Here is a 20626-nt window from a genome sequence, read left to right on the forward strand (position 1 = left end):
CTCGACGACATTGGAATGGAATTAAGCACATTCTACGCTATTTGAGAGGTACATCTGATTTGTGTCTATTCTACTCATTTGATTCCAAATCTCAACTAGTAGGATATGCAAATGCTGGATATCTATCTAATCCTCACAATGCTATATCTCAAACTGGATATGTATTTCTTAATGGAAAAACTGTTATATCTTGGAAATCAGTAAAGTAGATGATAATAGCAACATCCTCCAATCATTTTGAAAACTAGCTATCCATGAAGTTAGTGGAGAATGTGTGTGGCTCAGATTAATGATTTCTTATATCCAAGCAAATTGTGGTCTTCAATCAATTAAGGATATTCCAACAATTTTATATGAAAACAACGCTGCATGTATAGCACAATTAAGAGGAAGATACATAAAGGGTGACAGAATAAAACATATCTGTCCAAAATTCTTCTATACACATGAACTTTAGAAGAATGGTGATATAGATGTTCAACAGATCTGATCAAGTGATAACTTAGTAAATTTGTTCACCAAAACTTTGCCAACTACAACATTCAAGAAATTGGTTCATCTTGTCGGAATGAGACATCATAAAGATCTTAACAGAAGGAGTTAATATTGGGTGATATCTAAGGGGGGGTGTTATAAAAAATATAAATGTCACCCCTTATCTTCCACCCATTTTTTTTTCCACCCCGATAAAGGCTTTGCTATCCTTATTGCTCTATAAAAGGGCACTTTCCAACTCTCATTTGGAACACACACATTACATGCTTGTATTGACATTTGCATGCTTGAAGTAAGTAGGTATATAAAAAAAGAGGAGAGATAAAATGGAGATATTTTGTACAAGGTTGGTTCCAAATCATTTTATAATTTCTCCTGAAATAGTGAAATTTTTGATCATATCCACCCGTGGAGTAGGCATAACCGAACAACGTAAATTTCTGTCTCATCTCTATTTATTTTTTTTGTCTATTTTATAACAAAATTTAATTCATTCTCTTAATTAAGTAATGATAATCCTTTTTAATATAAATGCTTATTTGTAAATGATCCAAACACTCCCCATTTTAATTAATATTACATATTTAAGTTAAAACAATTGCAAGTACTTATTATTATGTCCAAACAAACCGTTATATCCCTTTACTTTTGTTTTCTACTGAATTTTTGGGTTTGCCCTAACTCCAAGATAAATCGATGCCTTGTTTCTGTTTGCGCTGGGCAGCCTTGTAAATACACTGGAGAAAATGGGAACTTGATTTGCATGGGCGCCAAGTACGACAGTGGAGGTAGAAATAGAAATGGAGAAGTTGAGGGGAAAGAAGAAGATGAAAACTGGGAATGGTCAAGTGCAAGGTGATGAGAACTGCTGGTGGCTACCTCACAAGGGTATATCAGCGTCATTTCTGTGTATCTCTGTGTTCGCATTTTTCGTGAGAGTGTCCGTGTCCCCTCATCCTTATTCTGGTGCGGGAAATCCTCCTAAGTTCGGAGATTATGAGGCTCAGAGGCACTGGATGGAGATAACCCTTAATCTTCCAGCCAAGGAATGGTATCGTAGCAGCAGTGTCAATGATCTCAGCTACTGGGGACTTTATTACACTCCTCTCACCGCCTACCAGAGTTATGTTCATGGTCTTTTCATCAGACATTTCCATCCGGATTTAGTTTCCCTTTTCACTTCTCGAGGTCATGAGTCTTATTTTGGGTGCGCATTATTGTTCATTTATTATCTGACGGTTGTTTCCGTGGTTGTAATTTTTATTTCGTGTTTCTTCTAGTTATGGTATATAATAATCTTGACCCTTTGGGAGAAGTCTTAGATTTGAATTTGTATGAATTATAGTAGAAAATTGTATTAACTTTTGTCCAATTTTATCCAAAATCTAATCTAAAGCCCGAATCTAAATTCCCAAATAATACCTCTGATGTCTTTTCTTCATTTTATTTTTATTTTTTTTTAAAACTTTTTTTCGTTTTGTTCTCCCCTGCAGGAAATTTCTTATGAGGTGGATGGTTTTATTCTCTGATGTCATGGTGTTCTTTCCTGCTGTTCTCTACTCGCCATCATGGTGGTCATAAAAGTGACATAGCATGGCATATTGCAGTAATTTTACTCAATCCATATCTGATTCTAATTTATCATGGTCATTGTCAGGTTGGAAATGAATTTTCTGTTGCTTTCAGCCCCATTTAACTCTTTCCCCCCCCTCTTGTCTCCACATAGTCATGTGACTCGTGCATAAATATTTCTTTTTGCCAGTACAATTGCATTAGTTTGGGCCTTACTGTTAGAGCTGTTGCTGCCATCCTCTTAAACAAAGATCTTATAGCTGCTGTCCTGTTTTGTCTTGCTTTTAATCATAAACAGGTGCCTTCCCACTCAGAAAAATTTGCTAGCACAAGTGCTTAGATTTCATTTATACCTTTGTAAATACTTGCATGGTTCCTGGTTTTACATATAAACACATGCACAGACATATGTATGAGTCAAGTATTTTGTATTTAAATTAATTCCTAATTGGGTGAGGAAAGGGTCCCAATACTCTTCTATAATATTGTAATGATCAAATATATATGTTCTGTTACATGCTTTATACGTTTGATGCCCATGGTTATTGAAGTAATACTTTGGAGGTGCCTGACGCGTATAACATTTAATTAATAAGGGATAATACTAATAAATGTAACTAGCAAGTTAATGAGTTACAAGTTTAGTTCCTCGTGATGACAGTTTTGTGTTGGACTCAAATAGATTGAGATTGTTTTTTTTATTTTTATTTTTTTGGGATCTTTGCGACTGATTCAACATTAAATCACATGCTATTTGATCTCTTTGTGCCTATTGAACGTAGAAACAAGCTGAACATAATGTATAGGGCACTAATATTATCAAGGTATACATTTTTCATTGATAGGTTCTGTGTAATTTATTTTTCTTAATGCAAAGTAAATCACATGTATTAAGGCAGTTAGACTAGTTCATATTGTTATCCTACGAAGTTATATACCTGAAAATGTCCTTTCCAAAAGCGCATTCTTTCCACTTCAGAATTTTTTTTTTTTTTTGGGTCTAGAAATAAGACAAGATATATGAAATGTAATTCTAGCCTTGTAAGGAGTATTGAAGATGAGACTAGACTTGATAATCAAGAAATAAATAGCACTAGTAGATTTTGATACTGGGGTCAATTATGCAATTAAAAGAAGAAATTAAAAGGGTGTAGTTTATAGAGTTGAAGTAGGATAGGTAAAATGGAGGAGTGCTTTGCATGGTTTTAATTAACGGCCACGATCATTACATGACACCGTTACGTAACGGTTTTTTTGATTACCAATACCGTTACACACCATGAAATCGGTAGGAAGAAAAATCACGGTTGTAGTGGCCGTTACGGACTGCTACCGTTACGTAAAGGTCGCTACAAGATTGTTACACTAAAAAAATTGTTTTAATTTTTACTTTTTCTTCTCACTTTTTCCCCCTTGTCATAAATCATTCTCAATATACTATGTGGCAAGAGGGGGAAAAGATTATGATAAGGATGACAATGATACAAAATTTACTATTTTCCCTAAATACTCAAAAGAGATGCATTAATTAACAATTTGAAAATACTAACTTGTTAGGAAAATATTTTATTTTGATAATGTTAGTAATTTGATATTTATGTTCTATATTTTTCAACTTCAACCTTCTTTCTTTTCTAGTTATTTTATATTTGTATTAGTCATATGTCTTATGTGTCTAATACATTAATGGAGTGTATAATGCATTTTGTTTTATTAATTAATTTAGCACACATAAGAATTTATCACACATAAGAAAAATGAAAAGTATAAATCTGCACACACACATAATTTTTCTATCAGTGGTGGTTTAAAAAAAATGTAAAATTCTTGACTTTACCAAATAACTTAGTTGAACTAAAGGATCCAAAATACACTAAAACTCTTTCTAAGAAGAGCTAAAAACTTGAAACATGCAAGTATGCTAATATGCACAAGGTTGTGCGTGCTTGAAAAAATTTCACAGCCGTTATACCTGCTTCCCGTTATGTAAGATTTGCTACTCCCGCTTCCCGTTACACCCATTACCGTTATGTTACGCTACCCGCTACCGTGATTAAAAACCCTTGTGCTTCGAGTGTGTTGTGTGATCGTAGAATACCATTAAAATTAGAAGGAAAGTATTACAAAACAGCTATAAGACTAGCCATGCTTTATGGATCAGGATCAGGGTTTCAAATCACGGTAGCGGGTAGCGTAATGTAACGGTAATGGGTGTAATGGGAAGCAGGAGTAGCAGATGTTACATAACGGGAAGCTGGTGTAACGACTGTGAATATTTTTCAAGCACACACAACCTTATGCATATTAACATACTTGCATGATTCAAGTCTTTAGCTCTTCTTAGAAAGAGTTTTAGTGTATTTTGGATCCTTTAGTTCAACTAAGTTATTTGGTAAAACCGTTACGTAATGGTTATTTAAAACTGTTAATAAATTGTCGTGGCCGTTATTTAAAACCATGATCAGGATGCTAGGCAACTAAGAAACAACATATTCAAAATGGAAAAGTAGCCGAAATGCATATGCTAAGGTGGATGAGTGGTATAACATTAAAGGATTAATTAAGGAACAAACATATTCATAATAAGTTAAGAGTAGCATTGGTAGAGGATAAGGGAGGGGCGACTTAGGTGATTTAGGCATTTGAAATGTAGGTCAAGTGGTGCACCAATGAGGAGGAGCGAGGTAGTTATTGTTGATGGCAATAGAAGAGAAAGTGGTAGACCTAAAATAACATGGAATGAGGCAGTGAGGAAGGATCTTACAACTCTTAAGTTGGTCAAAGAAAATGCCCTGATTGTGTGAATTGGCGGAAAAATGATTCATATAGCCAACCCCACTTAGTGGGGCTTAAAAGGCTTGTTATTGTTGTTGTTTTTTCAACAAAGAATATCATTTCCAAAAATATCTAACGTGTTCTTTGAAATCTTCTTGGGTTTAGTTTTTATCATGTAAATCTTTCAATTCTTGCTGTACGAAAGCTTCAAATTCTTTTGCTCCTGCTAATCACGTAAAGGCTTGTGAATTGCCATTCTTAATAGGGTTAATACCAATAATTTGCTGTAGATTAGAAGGCTATATATGGTCGTTTCTCTTGATTTATGCATCATGATTTGTCAGTGATTTAAAAGGCGTTCTTGAGGTGTCCCTTTGATGCGTTTTGAGGCTAAAACGCCCCAAGGCATAGCGTAAAAGGCAGGAAGGCTAAAAAGGTATATGCATTTTGGAGTTGGATGTATGCATTCTCAAAAAACTCACAATTCACGCATAAGCAAAAGAGATGTACCCATTGCAAGTTATAGAGAAGCAGCTTCCCTTGAAGAATACTCTCTCTCTCTCGCGGTCAATATTCCTTAGCGAGACTCCCCCAACACGATGATTGGGCTGTCGTCGCTCTAAAGTCGATCAAGCACCTCAATTCCTATTCCTCGCTCTCTATCTTGTCCGCACAACCTAGTTGAATCATTGACCAACATTGGATTTTCTCTGAATCTGCACTTTATCTTCTTAGGCGATCTCTTTCCCATGTCAAAGACCTAATTCCAATCTTCAACACTCAACTACTTTAGATCTTCTCCAATCTTCACATTGAAGCCTCTTTTTTTTGTAGATGGCTTCTCTAACTTCAGTGAGCAGAACAACTCTAGAGACAGAGAGAGAGATTCATATTAGTTTTAGTAAGTATATTAATTATATATATTTGAATAAAAAATTAAATTCCCGAAAGGCTTATGCCTCAACACCTTGAGTGAGGGAGGGAGGGAGAAATTCGTATTGGCTTTAGTATTATAATTTGTTTATATGTATTTAAATAAAAAAATAAATTCCCCAAAGGCTTATGCCTCAACACCTTGAGGCTTACGCCTCGCCTCATCAAGACTAAAACTCCTTGCCCGAACATGTGATTCATGCTAATAGTGATGATCATGCTCAATTATTTCTTCATTGCTCCATGGCTTGGCGTTTGTGGAACAATCTTTTTGATTTTTGTTGTGAGAGTGTTGGGTTTGTCCTTATTGTTTGGAGGCTTTCTTGTTGATTGGTTTTATATGTTTCAAGAGGCAAAAGAAATCAAATATTTTGTTGTAAAATGCTAATTTGATGTTATTTGGGTATTTTGGTTGGAGAGAAATTCTCACATATTGGTTAGGTTGTACTTGCGTGACCTTCTCGCCCCTTAGCTTCCCTTCCATCACCACTTTGACTCCATGATCTAGGGGCTAAAGGCCTAGCATCACGTATGCCACTGGAATCTTGACGAAACTCCTTGACTGATTCACATAAAATGTTCAATGTGCATAAAATTTTCTCGCTTCTCCTTTCTTTACTGGGCTGTGGCTTTGCCAAAGATATTGTGGAAGAGTAATGGGAGGTCATTCTACTTGTAAAGTTGAAAGGAAGGTGTTTAACGTAAATTGTCTTGATCTTTTGACATTGTGCATCTTGGAATTTGAAGGTAGGCTTGTGTTGTTTGTCGTACTAAAGGAGGAGGAATTTGTCTGTATTTTGAGGACGATGGGTATTTTGTGCAAAGGGATTTGAGACCTTGAGGTGGGTTAAGGGGTTTTTGATCTTAGAGAAGATGAAGGCTTCATCAGTCCATAGGTTCTTTTGAATGGCAGGGGTAGATATCTACGACTGGAGAAGGATAATATAAGAGGGAGAAGTTAGGATGTCTGCATCTTGATGGAGATTATATCACTTAGTGGTGGGCTTTCCTTGTTGCATTGTTGGATATGTCGATGGTTAGGAATGAAGCCATAGGTGCTCACAATGTCAGATTGCAATGCTTTGAGTATGATTATTCCACGAATACACATAGGTCAATGGAGCTTGTTGACAAACTAAATATGTTCCAGAGCTCTTTACTAGTGCCTCTTTTGTCGACGTGCTTAGATGTGGTATGGAGACAAGGTTAGTAAGCGCAAAGAAAGCAACTACCATAATTGTAGGGATTAGGGGATTTCTTAATCCACTTCTTGGTTTCATGTAATATGCGAGTGACGAAGGTGAGTTTAAAATATTTAAATCCTTTGGTGGGACTAAAGGCTTCAATGATTGTGGGCCTTAAGTTCAGATGCTCATTTCGTATGGGCTAAAAGAGTCCAAGCTTATATGGGTCGAAAAAAAGGAGGTCTATTAGTCTAAATGTGCTTGGAGTCTCGAGCGCATCTAAAGTGGAGTTGCATGGTAGAATTGAAAAGGGAGATTTGGGCCTTTCTAAACACAGTGGGTTGGATAATAATGTTGGGTGGAATTCTCAAGCTGTCATGGATGGAGATATAATAGTTGCTATGTATCCAATGAATATAACTTCTTCAATCAATAGGTAGGAAAATAATTTTTCAAGAAGGGACTCTCAGCCTTCTCTAAAGGATATTAAGTTTACCTTGAACCATCAATTCTCTCCCTTATGCCTAGTTTCTAGGGAGAAGTAGAGGGTTATGTCAAAAGGGGAATTAGAAGATGATTCATCTTTCAATTTGGAAGAAGATTTGAGCAAGATTTGCGAGTTTAAGAAGGAACTGCTAGTCAATCAGCGAGGAGCTGAATTTGAACTTACAAAAATCAAGATGGTATTAGGACAAGAGATAATAAATACCATTAGTGCTTATGCTCCTCAAGTCAGTTCAACAGAAAATCTTAAGAGATAATTTTGAGAAGATATAAATAGTATTATACAAGGCATACCAGGGACTGAGATAATATTTATAGGAGGAGATCTGAATGGACACGTTGGAAGGGATATGTTAGCTTTGGTGTATTCCCAAGAGAGGGGGTGAATTGGGTATTTAAAATTTCTCTCTAGGTTTGACCAGACATTTGTAGTATTACACAACTTAAAGTCTGTCTATGTAATCCCAAATGCGCAGATAAGTATAATATGCAGAAATTTAAATCATGCGCATTATTCACACAATAACATACATGTGCAGGAATATAAATTTCGGAAATATGAACAGACACACAATATATTATCAGGGTTCGGTCAACTGTGCCTACGTCCCCGTCTCGAGTTCGCAAGCCTGAGGATTCCACTAATGCTCACTTAACGGATGGAGTGGCACCGTTTACAACCATGTTAATTAGCGGGGCTGACCTCAACCTACACCTTACCAGGATGGTGCACCTAGCTTTCCTAACCGAGTCTAAGCCAATTCGGAACTATTCAATAGGGCTAGTCTCCCTCTTCAGGCTCACGCCTGGAATACAACAATTGTATAAAAATTTACAAACACGGAAATGCTTCTTACACAAGCAGATATGTACCACTACGCACAATATAATCAATGCACCATCAAAGATAGGATCTGATAAGTTCAGTGTAGTCTTAATGTCTACTCTCAAAGATTAATGCAAATATGACAATCAGTTTATGAGAGTGTATGAGAAAGGATCTTTGTGTCAAAATAATAGTATCAATCACAATGCAGCAACAAAGATCTCAAACGCGCTTCAAATATCCTCAACAAATATTTTTCTCACAATAAATCACAAGAGATATTTAAAGTTGATTTGTAAAATAGTGTTTATCTTCAAGCACACTTTCAAATACCTTCAACAAATATTTTTCTCAAAATAAACCACACAAGATATTTGGAATCGGTTTGTAAAATAGTATTTCACAGACAAAACGCAATATGAACTCTTGAGTATTACAATAAATATGCAAAACTCAGAAGCTCTATAAGAAGTTTTCCTACGGAAGACTTACAAACGAAGTCTCCTAGAAAAATTTGAAGTTACTCTCTACGAAAAATAAATCTCAATCAAAACATACAAGAGAGAGTTTAAGCTTAGTGAGATTAACACAAGAAAACTCTTACAAAGAAGTATTTGCAATATGAATGAGTAAGAGGAGTAGTATATGACTTGAATATGAGATATTGGCTTTTTGAAAATCAGAGGACATTTCTAATTATAATTGCTAATCTCGTCCTAATTTTTGCAAAAGAGGGGGTATATATAGAATTCCCTAAAATTATAACCGTTTGGGACACATGAGTCATTTTTGCAAAAGTGAGGTTAATAAAAATAACAGCATTTTTAACCTCGGTAATTTTTGCCAACCCGAGAGCACCGGTCGACCGTACTTAAGGTTCGGTTGACCGAGTGTCTGGGTTTGGTCGACCGGGAGTATTTTGAACTAGAAGGATGGTCGACTGTACTTGAGGGTTTCAAAGGCGATTTCCAAATCCGCGTGGTTTGGTCGACCAGATTGTTTTGAACTAGCAGGTTCGGTTGACCGGGCGGTTGATATTTCCCATGTGGGGGTTCGGTCGACTAGGCGGTTGCCTATATGCTTTTGGTTGGTTGACCGAGGGGTCAACTTGTTGACCTAAGGAGGTTTGGTCAACCAGGGCTTGTCTATAATTTTTTGATCGAACGACTGAGCAGTCAATTTGTTGACTCGGTGGGGGTTCGGTCGACCGAAAATCTCAGTGTAACTAAGTTCGGTCGACCGAACATGCCATCCTTGAGCATTTCGGCCCTTTTCTCTCTAAAAAGTTACCCCTATTCACATGATAATCAACACTAAGATTATGGGGGACTTTTCATGTAATAATTTGGGACCTAAAGTCAGACTATGGTCTTTTAGCTTTTTAATTTTTTCCAAAAATTTGGCATCGGTCGACCGAAGGGTGCCCTAAGGTCATTTGAGCTTATCAGTCCTATCATGCATGCAATACATTAATTATTACAGACCATTTTCCTATGTTACTATTGCAGACCCAATAATAGGAATTGCCGGGGTCTTTATTCTTCTTCAAGTTGTCGTATGCCATCAATATAATCCAGTTAGTATGATCCTGCACACAAACTTGAAAGCCATCAAATACAAAGAGTATTTGTCATTATCAAAACCGAGTATGACCCATAGGGTCAACAGGATAATAAAAATTATGAGAGGATACATAAAGGATATGGATATGGAAACAAAAATGAGCCTAGGGAGATGATCTTAGACTTTGCTATGTCATATGATTTTAGTATAATAAATACTTGCTTTAAGAAGAGAGAAGAACACTTAATAACCTTTAAAAGTGGACAAAATAAAAGTCAAATAGAATTTTTTTTTTTTTTAACTAGGAGGGTAGATCATTTATCATGCAAGGATTGTATAGTTATTCTAGGTGAAAGCCTAACCACACAACAAAGAGTCTTAGTGTTAGATATATGTATTAAAAAAAGGAAGAAAAATGATAAAATAAACCAGTATAAGAGAACTAGGTGGTGGAACCTAAAAAGAGAAAATATAATAAAATTTAAAGATAAAATGATAAAGGATGGGGATTGGACTATAGAGGATGGGATAGATACAAATATTCTTTGGAGTAGATTAGCTGGCTCTATTAAAAAGATAGCAAAAGAGATTTTAGGTGAATCAAGGGGAAGATTCTCAAATAGCAAAGAAAGTTGGTGGTGAGATAAAGATGTACAAAAACTATAAAGAAAAAATTTAATATAAAACGTGACAAAAATGTAGAAATAGGGATAACTTTGAAAAGTATAAGGAGGTAAGAAAAGATGCCAAAAAGGCCGTTAGTGAAGCTAAATGCAGATCATTTAATAGTTTGTATGATAGATTAGATACAAAAGAAGGGGAAAGAGATATATTTAAGCTTGCTAAAGCTAGAGAAGGGAAGAGTAAGGACTTAGGAAATGAAAAATGTATAAAAGTTGAGGAGGATATTGTCTTGTTTAAGGACGAAGACATTAAAGAAAGATGGCGAAGTTACTTTAGTAAGTTGTTTAATGAAAACCAAATAGAAGGCTTAAACTTAGAATTGTCAAATGAGGAAAAAACTAAAAATGTGAGATTTATTCACAAAATTAGAGTTAATGAAGTTAAGTTTACACAAAACACGATGAAAAATGGGAAAGCTATAGGACCAGATTACATCCTAATTGAAATTTGGAAATGCTTAGTTGATAACAAAATTATATGGTTAACTAATTTATTTAATACAATTATAAAAACTAAGAAAATGCCAGATGAATGGAGGAAAAACACTTTAATACTTATATGCAAAAAAAAGTAGATATTCAAATTCAAAACTGTAATAACTATCGTGGAATTGAACTTATGAGTCATACGATGAAACTATGAGAAAAAGTAGTTGAACAAAGATTAAGGTTAGAAACGAAGGTCTCAGAAAATCAATTTGGTTTTATGCTTGGGAGATCTATCACAGAAGCTATATATGTGACGACCTGCTTAATTTCCACATTTTTTTTTCCATAATATAATAAAATCAATATCACACAAACCCCAACAGATCATAATCCACTTGGACTCGTGGGTACCAGAGATACATCAGAACACATAACGGAAGCTTAAGCAGCAGGAAACATGCAATCATAATATCATAAATACAGAATCATCCATCACAATACCAGAGTTACTACAACCACTATATTTATATACACACAGTACACAACCTAAAAGATATCTTAGGGCCATAAAAAAAAAATACATCCGACCCTATCAAAACACTTACCCTTCTGGAAGGGCAGATCAACAGTACTAGATCAGCGGGGCTTTACTCGCTCTCCTATCAAGGGCTCTTGAAATATTTATAAAATTTTGGAGTGAGACACCTCTCAGTAAAGGAAATAAACTAACACTAGTGTGTGGCAACATGAGCATTTCTGTGATATACATATAATCATAAACATAACCAGTAAAACTGTATATACATCATTTCTGGGAAAACATGTGTAATCAACATGGCAGAACATAATGGTTTCCATAGCATAATTCATCTCATATAAATAATAATACGAAAACAATCCTGGTAGGTTAGTTGGCTGTTGTCATGTATTACCCCCACATGACTGGGTTGTGTGGCCCGAAGGCGGGACCTGACAATGGTTGGCTGACCACTACTAAGTCAAGAGTATAGTCTGTAAGTCAGATGGGTCTGCCAGACCTGGTCCGTACATCAGGGGCGCTCACACACATCTTAAAAGCCACATCGACCATCCAATCTCACACCACTCCGTACAGCGGCATTAACACATATATCATGATCATGATGATCATGGACATATAGCAACGGTACCGTGCAAGTGCTAGCCTAAACCAAGCCAACCAGGTTCTGATATCATATAACATATACTGAAACGGTGATACATGGATATTTCATATCATTAATTATCAAATCAATCATATCATTTTGCATATATATGTATATCATGAAAATCGTAGGCCCGTACACCGGTATTTCACATTTTACCATAGTTCGGCCCGTACGTCAGCAAATCATATCCATAGCACAACCCGTACGTTGACAAATCATTTCCATAGTTCAGCCCATACGCCGGCAAATTATATCCATAGCATAGCTTGTACGCTGACAAATAATTTTCATAGCTCGACCCGTACGTCGACAAACATATATAAAGATCTCAGCTCGTACGCCGGTTTTTCATTATAAAAATCCGTATCATTAACACATTCTCAGAAAATAGTATTTCATAACAATTTCTACTCATGCCACACTAAACAGGTTTTTCGTATATTTAACATACCATCATTTGCAACAGTATTTTCCCAAATATAAATCATATATAAATATATTTATTTTCCTGTAATCAGATGCTATAATATTATACATACTTGCATATGATATTTATTGATGTTTAAAAAACATATGATAGGATACCTAGGGAAGTTCTATGGTGGGTTTTAGAAAAAAAAGGGTGTATGTAGTAGGTACACTGAAGTCATTAAGGATATGTACAATGGAGTAATGACTAGTGTAAGGAATATAGATGGAGAAACTAGAAAATTTCCAATCACCATAGGTGTACATCAAGGATCTGCTTTGAGTCCTTATTTTTTTGCTTTAGTGATGGACCAATTGACTAAGAGTATTCAAAAGGAGGTTCTATGGTGTATGTTGTTTGCAGATGATATTATATAAATTAATGAAACTAGAGACGGAGTAGAGGCTGAGTTAGATTTATGGAGAGAAGCTTTGGAATCTAGAAGCTTTAGGATAACTAGAAATAAGACAGAATATATGAAATGTAATTTTAGTAATGGTAGGAGGAATATTGGAGACAAAGTTAAACTTGATGATGAAGAAATAAATAGCACTTATATATTTCGATACCTTGGATCTATTATGCAAGTTGAAGGAGAAATTGAAGATGATGTAATGCATAGAGTTAAAGCAAGTTGGGTAAATGGAGAATTTCTTCAAGTGTGCTTTGTGATCGTAGAATACCCTTAAAATTGAAAGGAAGTTTTATACGACAGCTATAAGACCAGCTATGTTATATGGATTGGAATGTTAGGCGACGAAGAAACATAATATCCAAAAAGTAAAAGTTGCCGAGATGAGTATGATGGACGAGTGGTATAACATTGAAAGATAAGTTAAGGAATGAACATATTCATGGTAAGTTAGGTGTAACTCCTATAGAAGATAAGATAAGGGAGGGATGACTCAAATGGTATGGACGCTTGCAACGTAGGCCGCATAGTGCACCAGTGAGGAAGAGTGAGTTAGTTACTGTGGGGGGCAATAGAAGGGGTAAAGGTAGACCTAAAATAACTTGGGAGGAGATAGTAAGGATTTAATATCCCTGAATCTGTCAAAAGAAATGGTCCGTGATCGCATAAATTGGCGGAAAAGGATTCATATAGCCGACCCCACCTAGTGGGACTTAAGGCTTGGTTTTGTTGTAGTTGTTGTTGTCACTAACCAAAGGATAGCCATAACTAATAACGGATCTTTGTCTTCTAACCTTGAGCTTAATTCGGATTAAACCAGGAAAGGGCAATAGCTATCTTCTCAATGGACAATTTGGCTGAACCTTCTTTTGGTGTCCCAAGGGGGGGTGATTAATTTTGTAAAGGCAGACTTTCCTATTGGGGATCTGTGTTCCTATAAAAGTAGTAATGGTATCCTTCCCCTTCCAACTTAGTCCTTTCTTTCTTTTGATACTTTATGTTAAAGGGAGGATTCTTTTAGGAGGGAGGGCTGTGGGTTTAGCTCTGGGGGAGGTTAAAGAAATTGTAAACACCCATAAAAACTCCTTAGGGATTTGTGCCTGAAATTAGTAGACCCTGTAGGTGATAAGTTGAGGTTGGGTTTAAGTCCTAAAACTTATGAGAGGAAGAAAAATAAAGTTTAGAAAGAGTTAAAAAATTTGGTTTCTGCAATTAATTATGAGGGTGGTAAGGGGATGAGGAAAGGTTCTTAGTGTGTTAAGCTATGAGGTTTAGGGTGTGTTGGGAAGAGGAGTACGATTAAGGAAGTTTTGTCAGGTATTCTATAAAATATTGTTCTTATTCGGGAAACAAAATTGGAAATAATAGATTGGGGTTTGTTAGGAGCATTTGGGGTGGTCATTTGTAGGGATTAGGACTTTCTACCCTCTCAGCGTGCTTTGGGGGGGGGGGGGGTATCGTTGTTATTTGGGGATTCTTGTTCTATTTCCAGAGTGGATAATTGAATGGGTTTTTTCCCCTTCTTGTTTTAGTTGAAGTGCTCTGAGGGGCTAGTGGTGGGTTTCCTCCATGTATGGTCCCTCTAGGCCGACTCTTAGGAGCTCTTTTTGGGATGAGCTTTATTTTGTTTATGGTTTTTTCTCCCCTAGATGGATTGTGGGCGGGAATTTTAATGCAGTGAGTTTTTTAGGGGAAGAAAAAAAGGGGTGGGGGGTAGTTTTAACTGCTAGCATGCAACATTCTTGATGTTCTTATGAGGGAGTGCAGTTTGGGAGATCTCCCCCTCTGGGGAATGCTACTTTTACTTTATTTTTATTATTATTATTTTTTTGGGGAGGGGTGAGCAGTGGGTAGTAGGCTTGATAGGATCTTGTTCTGTAGTGAGTGGGAGGATGAATTTTCTATTCGCTGCCAAACTATTCTCTTGAGGCTCACTTTTGATCATTTCTCTATTATGTTGGAATCAAGTAGGGTGTCTTGGGGTCCTACTCCTTTTAGGTTTGAGAATATTGGATCATGCGATTTTCAAGTCGTTAGTGAGGAGCTCTTGGGGAGAGGACATGGAGAGGGGATGGGAAGGCTTTAGATTTATGAGGAAATTGAAGCATCTAAAGGAGAAATTGAAAGATTGGAATAAGGAGGTGTTTGGTGATGTTAAAATTAGAAAATCTAACATCTTGGGAGAGTTGGATGAATAGGAGATAAATATCTCGGAAAGGGAGCCTCATCAGCTCGAAGCCTTTTGATCACCGTCAGAAAGTTTTGTCCAAAATAAGAGGAATCGTGATTCACCAGTTCCCCTTCCTTGGCCATTCGGGGGTTCCAATACTTTGTCAGGTAGCAAAAAATTCCGTTTTCCTGAAGGTTCTGTGGGTTGATGAAGAAGGTACAGAGAGAGTTTGGGAGCATCCCCAATGTTCAAACCCATTTTAATAGACTGAAAAAAATTCTCTTTTGAATGGATACCGTCGTCGGGAGCTCTTAGAATTCTGGAGAAGTCAGGGAGCAAGCTGTCTCACTGTGTTTTGCTAAATAATGAGGTTCTTTGGTTCCGGGAACAGATGACAGAGGTTTGGTTGCAGAGCACTAAATTTCCATGGATTAAGCAGACGAAATTCCCAGGAGGATAGTGATCATCGGATTTGGGTCAAAAAAAATTTGGAAGAATGGTAGTTGTCAAGAAACTGCTGCACTCGGGGAAGATTTTTGCCTTAGGTTGGTGGAGTTTCTGCAAATCGCTGAAAAGAGAAGAAGATTGAAATGGAATCAGCAAAAAATCTTGGGTATGCCATGTAGAAAGTGCGGCTTTGTTGATATAGAGCACTGAGATGGAGTGGATACGATGTTAAAGGGTTTGCCTTCTGAGCCTAGTTATGCAGAGATAGTAAATCATGGAGCTGCTGTGTATGATCGGAGATGGAGTTATTCTGGTGAAACCAGCTGGAAAATTCAGAAAGGCAAGAGCCAAATTTTGGAAAGAGAAAATTTGAGGGAGACAGCATTTCGGGCATTATGAATTCCAAATCCGTTTCAAATTTTTAAACCTTTCTGCCCAAAACTACTAGATCAGTAAGTGGGCCAAAAATTGTGAAAGTGGATAAACACTTTTATCTCACTTGTTTTGGGCCAGGAGGATTTCTTTTGAAGCCTGCTTTCTCGCAAGCCCAAATAAATCTAAATGGGCTGGATCATTGGACCTACTGTGGGTTGAAAAAGAAAAATTCAGTTTGCGTAAGAACCTTTGAATGACTGAGGGGCTTCGTTTAACTGGAGGGGGTTTAGGAGAGTCGTCCTAGGTGAAATGGAGCCTAAGGGCTTGCTGAAGACTCAAAGGAAGGTGGAGGAAAAAAGTGCGAAGATGGAAAATCTCAACAATTTGATCTATTTGGGCAAGTTACAAATTTTAGAGCCAGATACATTTGGAAAGCCTAACTCTAACCTGCCAAAGGCACCAGTTATGGATGAGGTGGAATCTTGTTGTCTTTCAACCAACAAGAGACAGTAATGCAAGCAAAAGAAATGTTTGATGCCGACCTCTCACATTGCTCTGATGGAGAGAGGGCGGCAGAAGAAAATTTAGTATCTTTAGGTATGGTAGCTGCAGTTAAAAAGAGCGAGGTCCTTCAAAATATTGTGGAAAATACAGCGCAACTTTGTGAGGTCAAAGAAAGATGTATTTTGTAGGAATTTGACACTGAATTGGAAGACTTGAATGATGAAGACAATGTTTGCTTTTGGTACAGATTCGGGAATTCGAGGATGTCTGTTTGAGCTCTTCTCATCTGAAAGTTATGGAAAAATTGGAGATTCCTGAATGTCTAGATTGTTATGGAAGTGAAATCTCAAGGCTGGAGGTTACGTCTCAAGAGACAGACAATAGAACTATCTGTTCAGGTCAATTGGCAAGATATACTGAAAAGATTGAGGGGGAGTCGATGGCTAGCAGTGTCAAGTAAGTAACAATATCATGGTAGACGGAAAGAGACTGCCTTCAACTTTGTCTTGAAAATGCTCAAGCAGGTATTAATCTCATTATTTACAATTTTGATCACTTGAAAGTCTTAAATGTTAAGAGGCCTATGCCTTCTAATACTGGCCTTGTGCTAAATCTTTCTCCTTTGGATAATTCTATCAATCCTCTTGGAATTGTATGGTATGGTTGTGATGTTTTTTTTTTTTTTTTGGGGGGGGGGGGGGGGGGGGGGGGGGGGGGGGCGCGCTGGGCAGAGGGAATTCTTTTGGGAAAGGGGATCTTCCGTTGGTGGACCTTCGTCCATCTAGAATTAGCAAAGGTATTCTACCTATTCCTACACCCATTCTTTCTTCGGAAAATTTTTTACCTTATGGTGGACTTTAATATGAGGAAGGATAGTGGGTTTAGTTGTGAGGGTGGTGAGGGAGACACCCGCTAAAACTCCTTGAGGACCTAGGATTGGAGCGATTAGATCCTGCTGGGAACTTGGTGAAGGTGGGCCTAAGTCCTAGGACATATGAGAGGAGGAAAAAGAAAGTCCAGAAAGAGATTAAATCTGGTTTCTTCGATTAATTATGATTTACGAGTGTGAAGAAGGGGTTGGGGAGGGGGGAGGTAAACAAGTTAAACTATGAAGCTGTTAGTTGGAACGTTAGAGGGCAAAGGGGGTTTAGGAAGCGGAGTTTGATAAAGGAAGTCTTGGATAAATACTCACCGGATATTGTCCTTATCTAGGAGACTAAATTGGAAGGGGTTGAAGGGGGGGGGGGGGGGGAGGGGTGAGGAGTATTTGGGGTGGTCACTATAGAGAGTGGGAATTCTTATATCATGTCGTGGTGACTCAAGTGGTATATTAGTTATCTGGGATTCTTAGTCTATCTCCAAATTGGATACTTTGTTGAGTTTTTTCTCCCTTACTCTGTAATTTGAAGTGAGAGGGAGGGGTTAGTAATGGGTATCCTCTATTTAGGGGCCTACTAGACCAACCCTGAGGAGTTCTTTTTGGGAGAGCTGTATTATGTTTTTGGTTTTATCTCCCCTAGGTGGATTGTGGAGGTGAATTTATTGTAGTGAGATTTCCCAAAGTGAAGAAAGGGAGAGGAAGAGTTACAACTAGCATGCAGAATTTTGATATGTTTATCAAGGATTGTGGTTTGAGAGATAATTCCTTGGGGAGTGCTTTGTTCACTTGGCCTATTTTTGGTGTTGGGGGGGGGGGCTAGGGCTGTGGCTAGTAGACTAGATAAGTTTTGGTTTTGCAGCGAGTGGGAGGATGAATTTCTGAACCTTTCTCATAGTGTTCTTCCTATGACTACATCTGACCGTTTTCCAATCTTGTTGGAATCTAGAAAGGTGTCTTGGGGTCCCACACCTTTTAGGTTTGAGAATATGTGGCTGGATCATGCATCCTAGTAGCCTTTGGTTAGGGATTCTTGGGGATAGAAATGGAAAGGGGTTGTGAAGGATTCCAATTCACGAGAAAGTTGAAACGCTTGAAGGAATAGTTGAAAGTTTGGAATAAGGTGGTGTTTGGTGTTGTCAAAATCAAAAAATCTAACATCTTGAGTGAGTTAACTTTTTTTGGATAGGAAGGAGCAAAACTTTAATCTTACAAACAGTAAGGATATTAGAAGAGTACATGTAGTGAAGAGATTAGAAGAATTTCTCTAAAATATGTTCTAGAAGAGGTGTTTTTTAGGAAATGAGGAGTTGGAGACAAAATACTAAATTCAATTGGGTTAAGGATGGTGTTTGCAACTCTTCTTTCTTTCATAGGCTAGCTAATGGGAAAAGGAGTAAGAATTTGATTATGGAGTTAGATGTGGGGGGTGGGATAGTTTCTAATAACCAATGCTAGATTGCGTTTGTTATCACTGACGTTTTTCAGAATTTGTATTTGGAGGAGGATCATTGTAGACCGATGATAGAGGGTTTAGATTGGAACCCTATATTTGTTGATCAGATGTGTTGATTAGAGAGACCTTTTGTTGAGGAGGAAGTTAGGGGGTTGGTTTTTGGGATGGAGAGGGATAAGGCTCTAGGCCCAAATGGTTTTAACATTGCTTTCTTCCAAGATTCTTGGGAAGTAGTAAAGGATGATTTGCTGAAATTTTTTAGCAAGTTCTTGATAATCGAGTACTTAGCAAGAGCATTAATTGCTCTTTTATAGTCTTTGTGCCAAAGAGGTCTAAGCCTATTAAGGTTAAGGATTTTAGACGACTTAGTCTTGTATCTAGTGTAGTAGTGTGTATAAGATTATTGCTAAAGTCTTAGCTAATAGGTTGAATGTGGTGCTTGTTGATACCATCTCCAATGCTCAAAGTGTGTTTGTGGGGTGGGAGGTAGATAGTGGGTGCTATTTTAGTTGCCAATGAGGTAGTGGAGGATATTGATAGGAATAAGGAAAAGGGTTTCGTTTTTAAACTAGATTTTGAGAAAGCCTATGATATAGTGAGTTGGAGTTTCTTGGATAGAGCTTTTGCGAGGAAGGGTTTTGGTGAGCATTGGCGTCGTTGGATTAGGGGCTGTTTGTCTAATGTGTGGTTTTCAGTAATTGTGAATGGTGAGCCTAAATCTTGGTTTGGTGCTTCGAGGGGCATTAGACTAGGAGATCCTCTATCCCTTTTTTTTTTTGTCCTTGTAGCATATGTTTTGTATAGGATGGTGGATAGGGCAATGGAGAGGGGTTTGGTTGGAGGTTTAGAAGTGGGGAGAGAGGGTATGGTGCTTGCCTTCTCATCTCTAGTTTGTTGATGACACCATCTTCTTTTTAGATGATCACAATCTTTCTTTCAGGAGAATCTTAGGTATTCTCCATATTTCACGAGGGTGTTTGGGCTTAAAATTAATATGGGGAAGAGTGGTTTAGTGGCTTTGAATGTGCTAGCGTGTTAGGGAGTGGGCTACCAAAGTGGGGTGTGGTATTCTGGATTGGCCTTTGACTTTCTTAGGTTTGTTTTTATGAGGGGTAACCCTAGAGCCATAGATTTTTGGAAGCGAGGTAGTGTGGAAACGGTGATGAAGGGATTAGATGGTTGGAAGGGAGGCCTCTTCTCTCGTGGGGGTTGAAGTACTATGATTCAGGGTTGTCTTGTTAGCATCTTGCCATACTTTCTGCCTATTTTTAAGATTCTGGTGGGGATTCATAGCAAGCTTTAGAGGATTATGAGATAATTTTTGTGTTTTGGTGGGGGGTGTTATGGGGACCATCTAGTGAGCTGGTTTGAGGTTTGTAGATCTAAAAAGGAGAGGGGTTAGGGTCTTTGTAAGATGGTGTCCAAAACCATCGCTCTTCTAGCTAAATTGCTATGTCGCTTCTCTCTAGAAGAATCGTCCTTTGACATAAAGCTATAAGTAAGTTCGGGATGAATGAGAATGGGTGGGATATCAATGCTAATTTAAGATGTTCTTTGGGGAGTCCGTGGAGGTTCCTTTCTTAGATCTATCCTTTTTCACCCCTCAACTAAACTTGAGGTGGGGAGGGGTTCTCATATCCATTTTTGGAAAGACCCTTGGCTAAGAAATGAACCATTTTCCACTTCTTTCCCTCGACTCTTTCATCTAAGTTCTGAACAAAATAAATCTTTTCTTTTTTTGTTGGTGACTTGAGCAGCCCTTTGA

At 37.5% G+C, this 20626-nt stretch overlaps 1 pseudogene; it reads left to right on the forward strand.

Moving 5' to 3' along the window:
- Positions 1-1229: 1229 nt before the first annotated feature.
- LOC131148965 (probable dolichyl pyrophosphate Man9GlcNAc2 alpha-1,3-glucosyltransferase) overlaps positions 1230-20626 on the forward strand; it is a 33397-nt pseudogene continuing 14000 nt past the window's right edge.

The sequence above is a fragment of the Malania oleifera genome, chromosome 1, assembly GCF_029873635.1.
Source record: "Malania oleifera isolate guangnan ecotype guangnan chromosome 1, ASM2987363v1, whole genome shotgun sequence".
NCBI lineage: Eukaryota > Viridiplantae > Streptophyta > Magnoliopsida > Santalales > Ximeniaceae > Malania > Malania oleifera.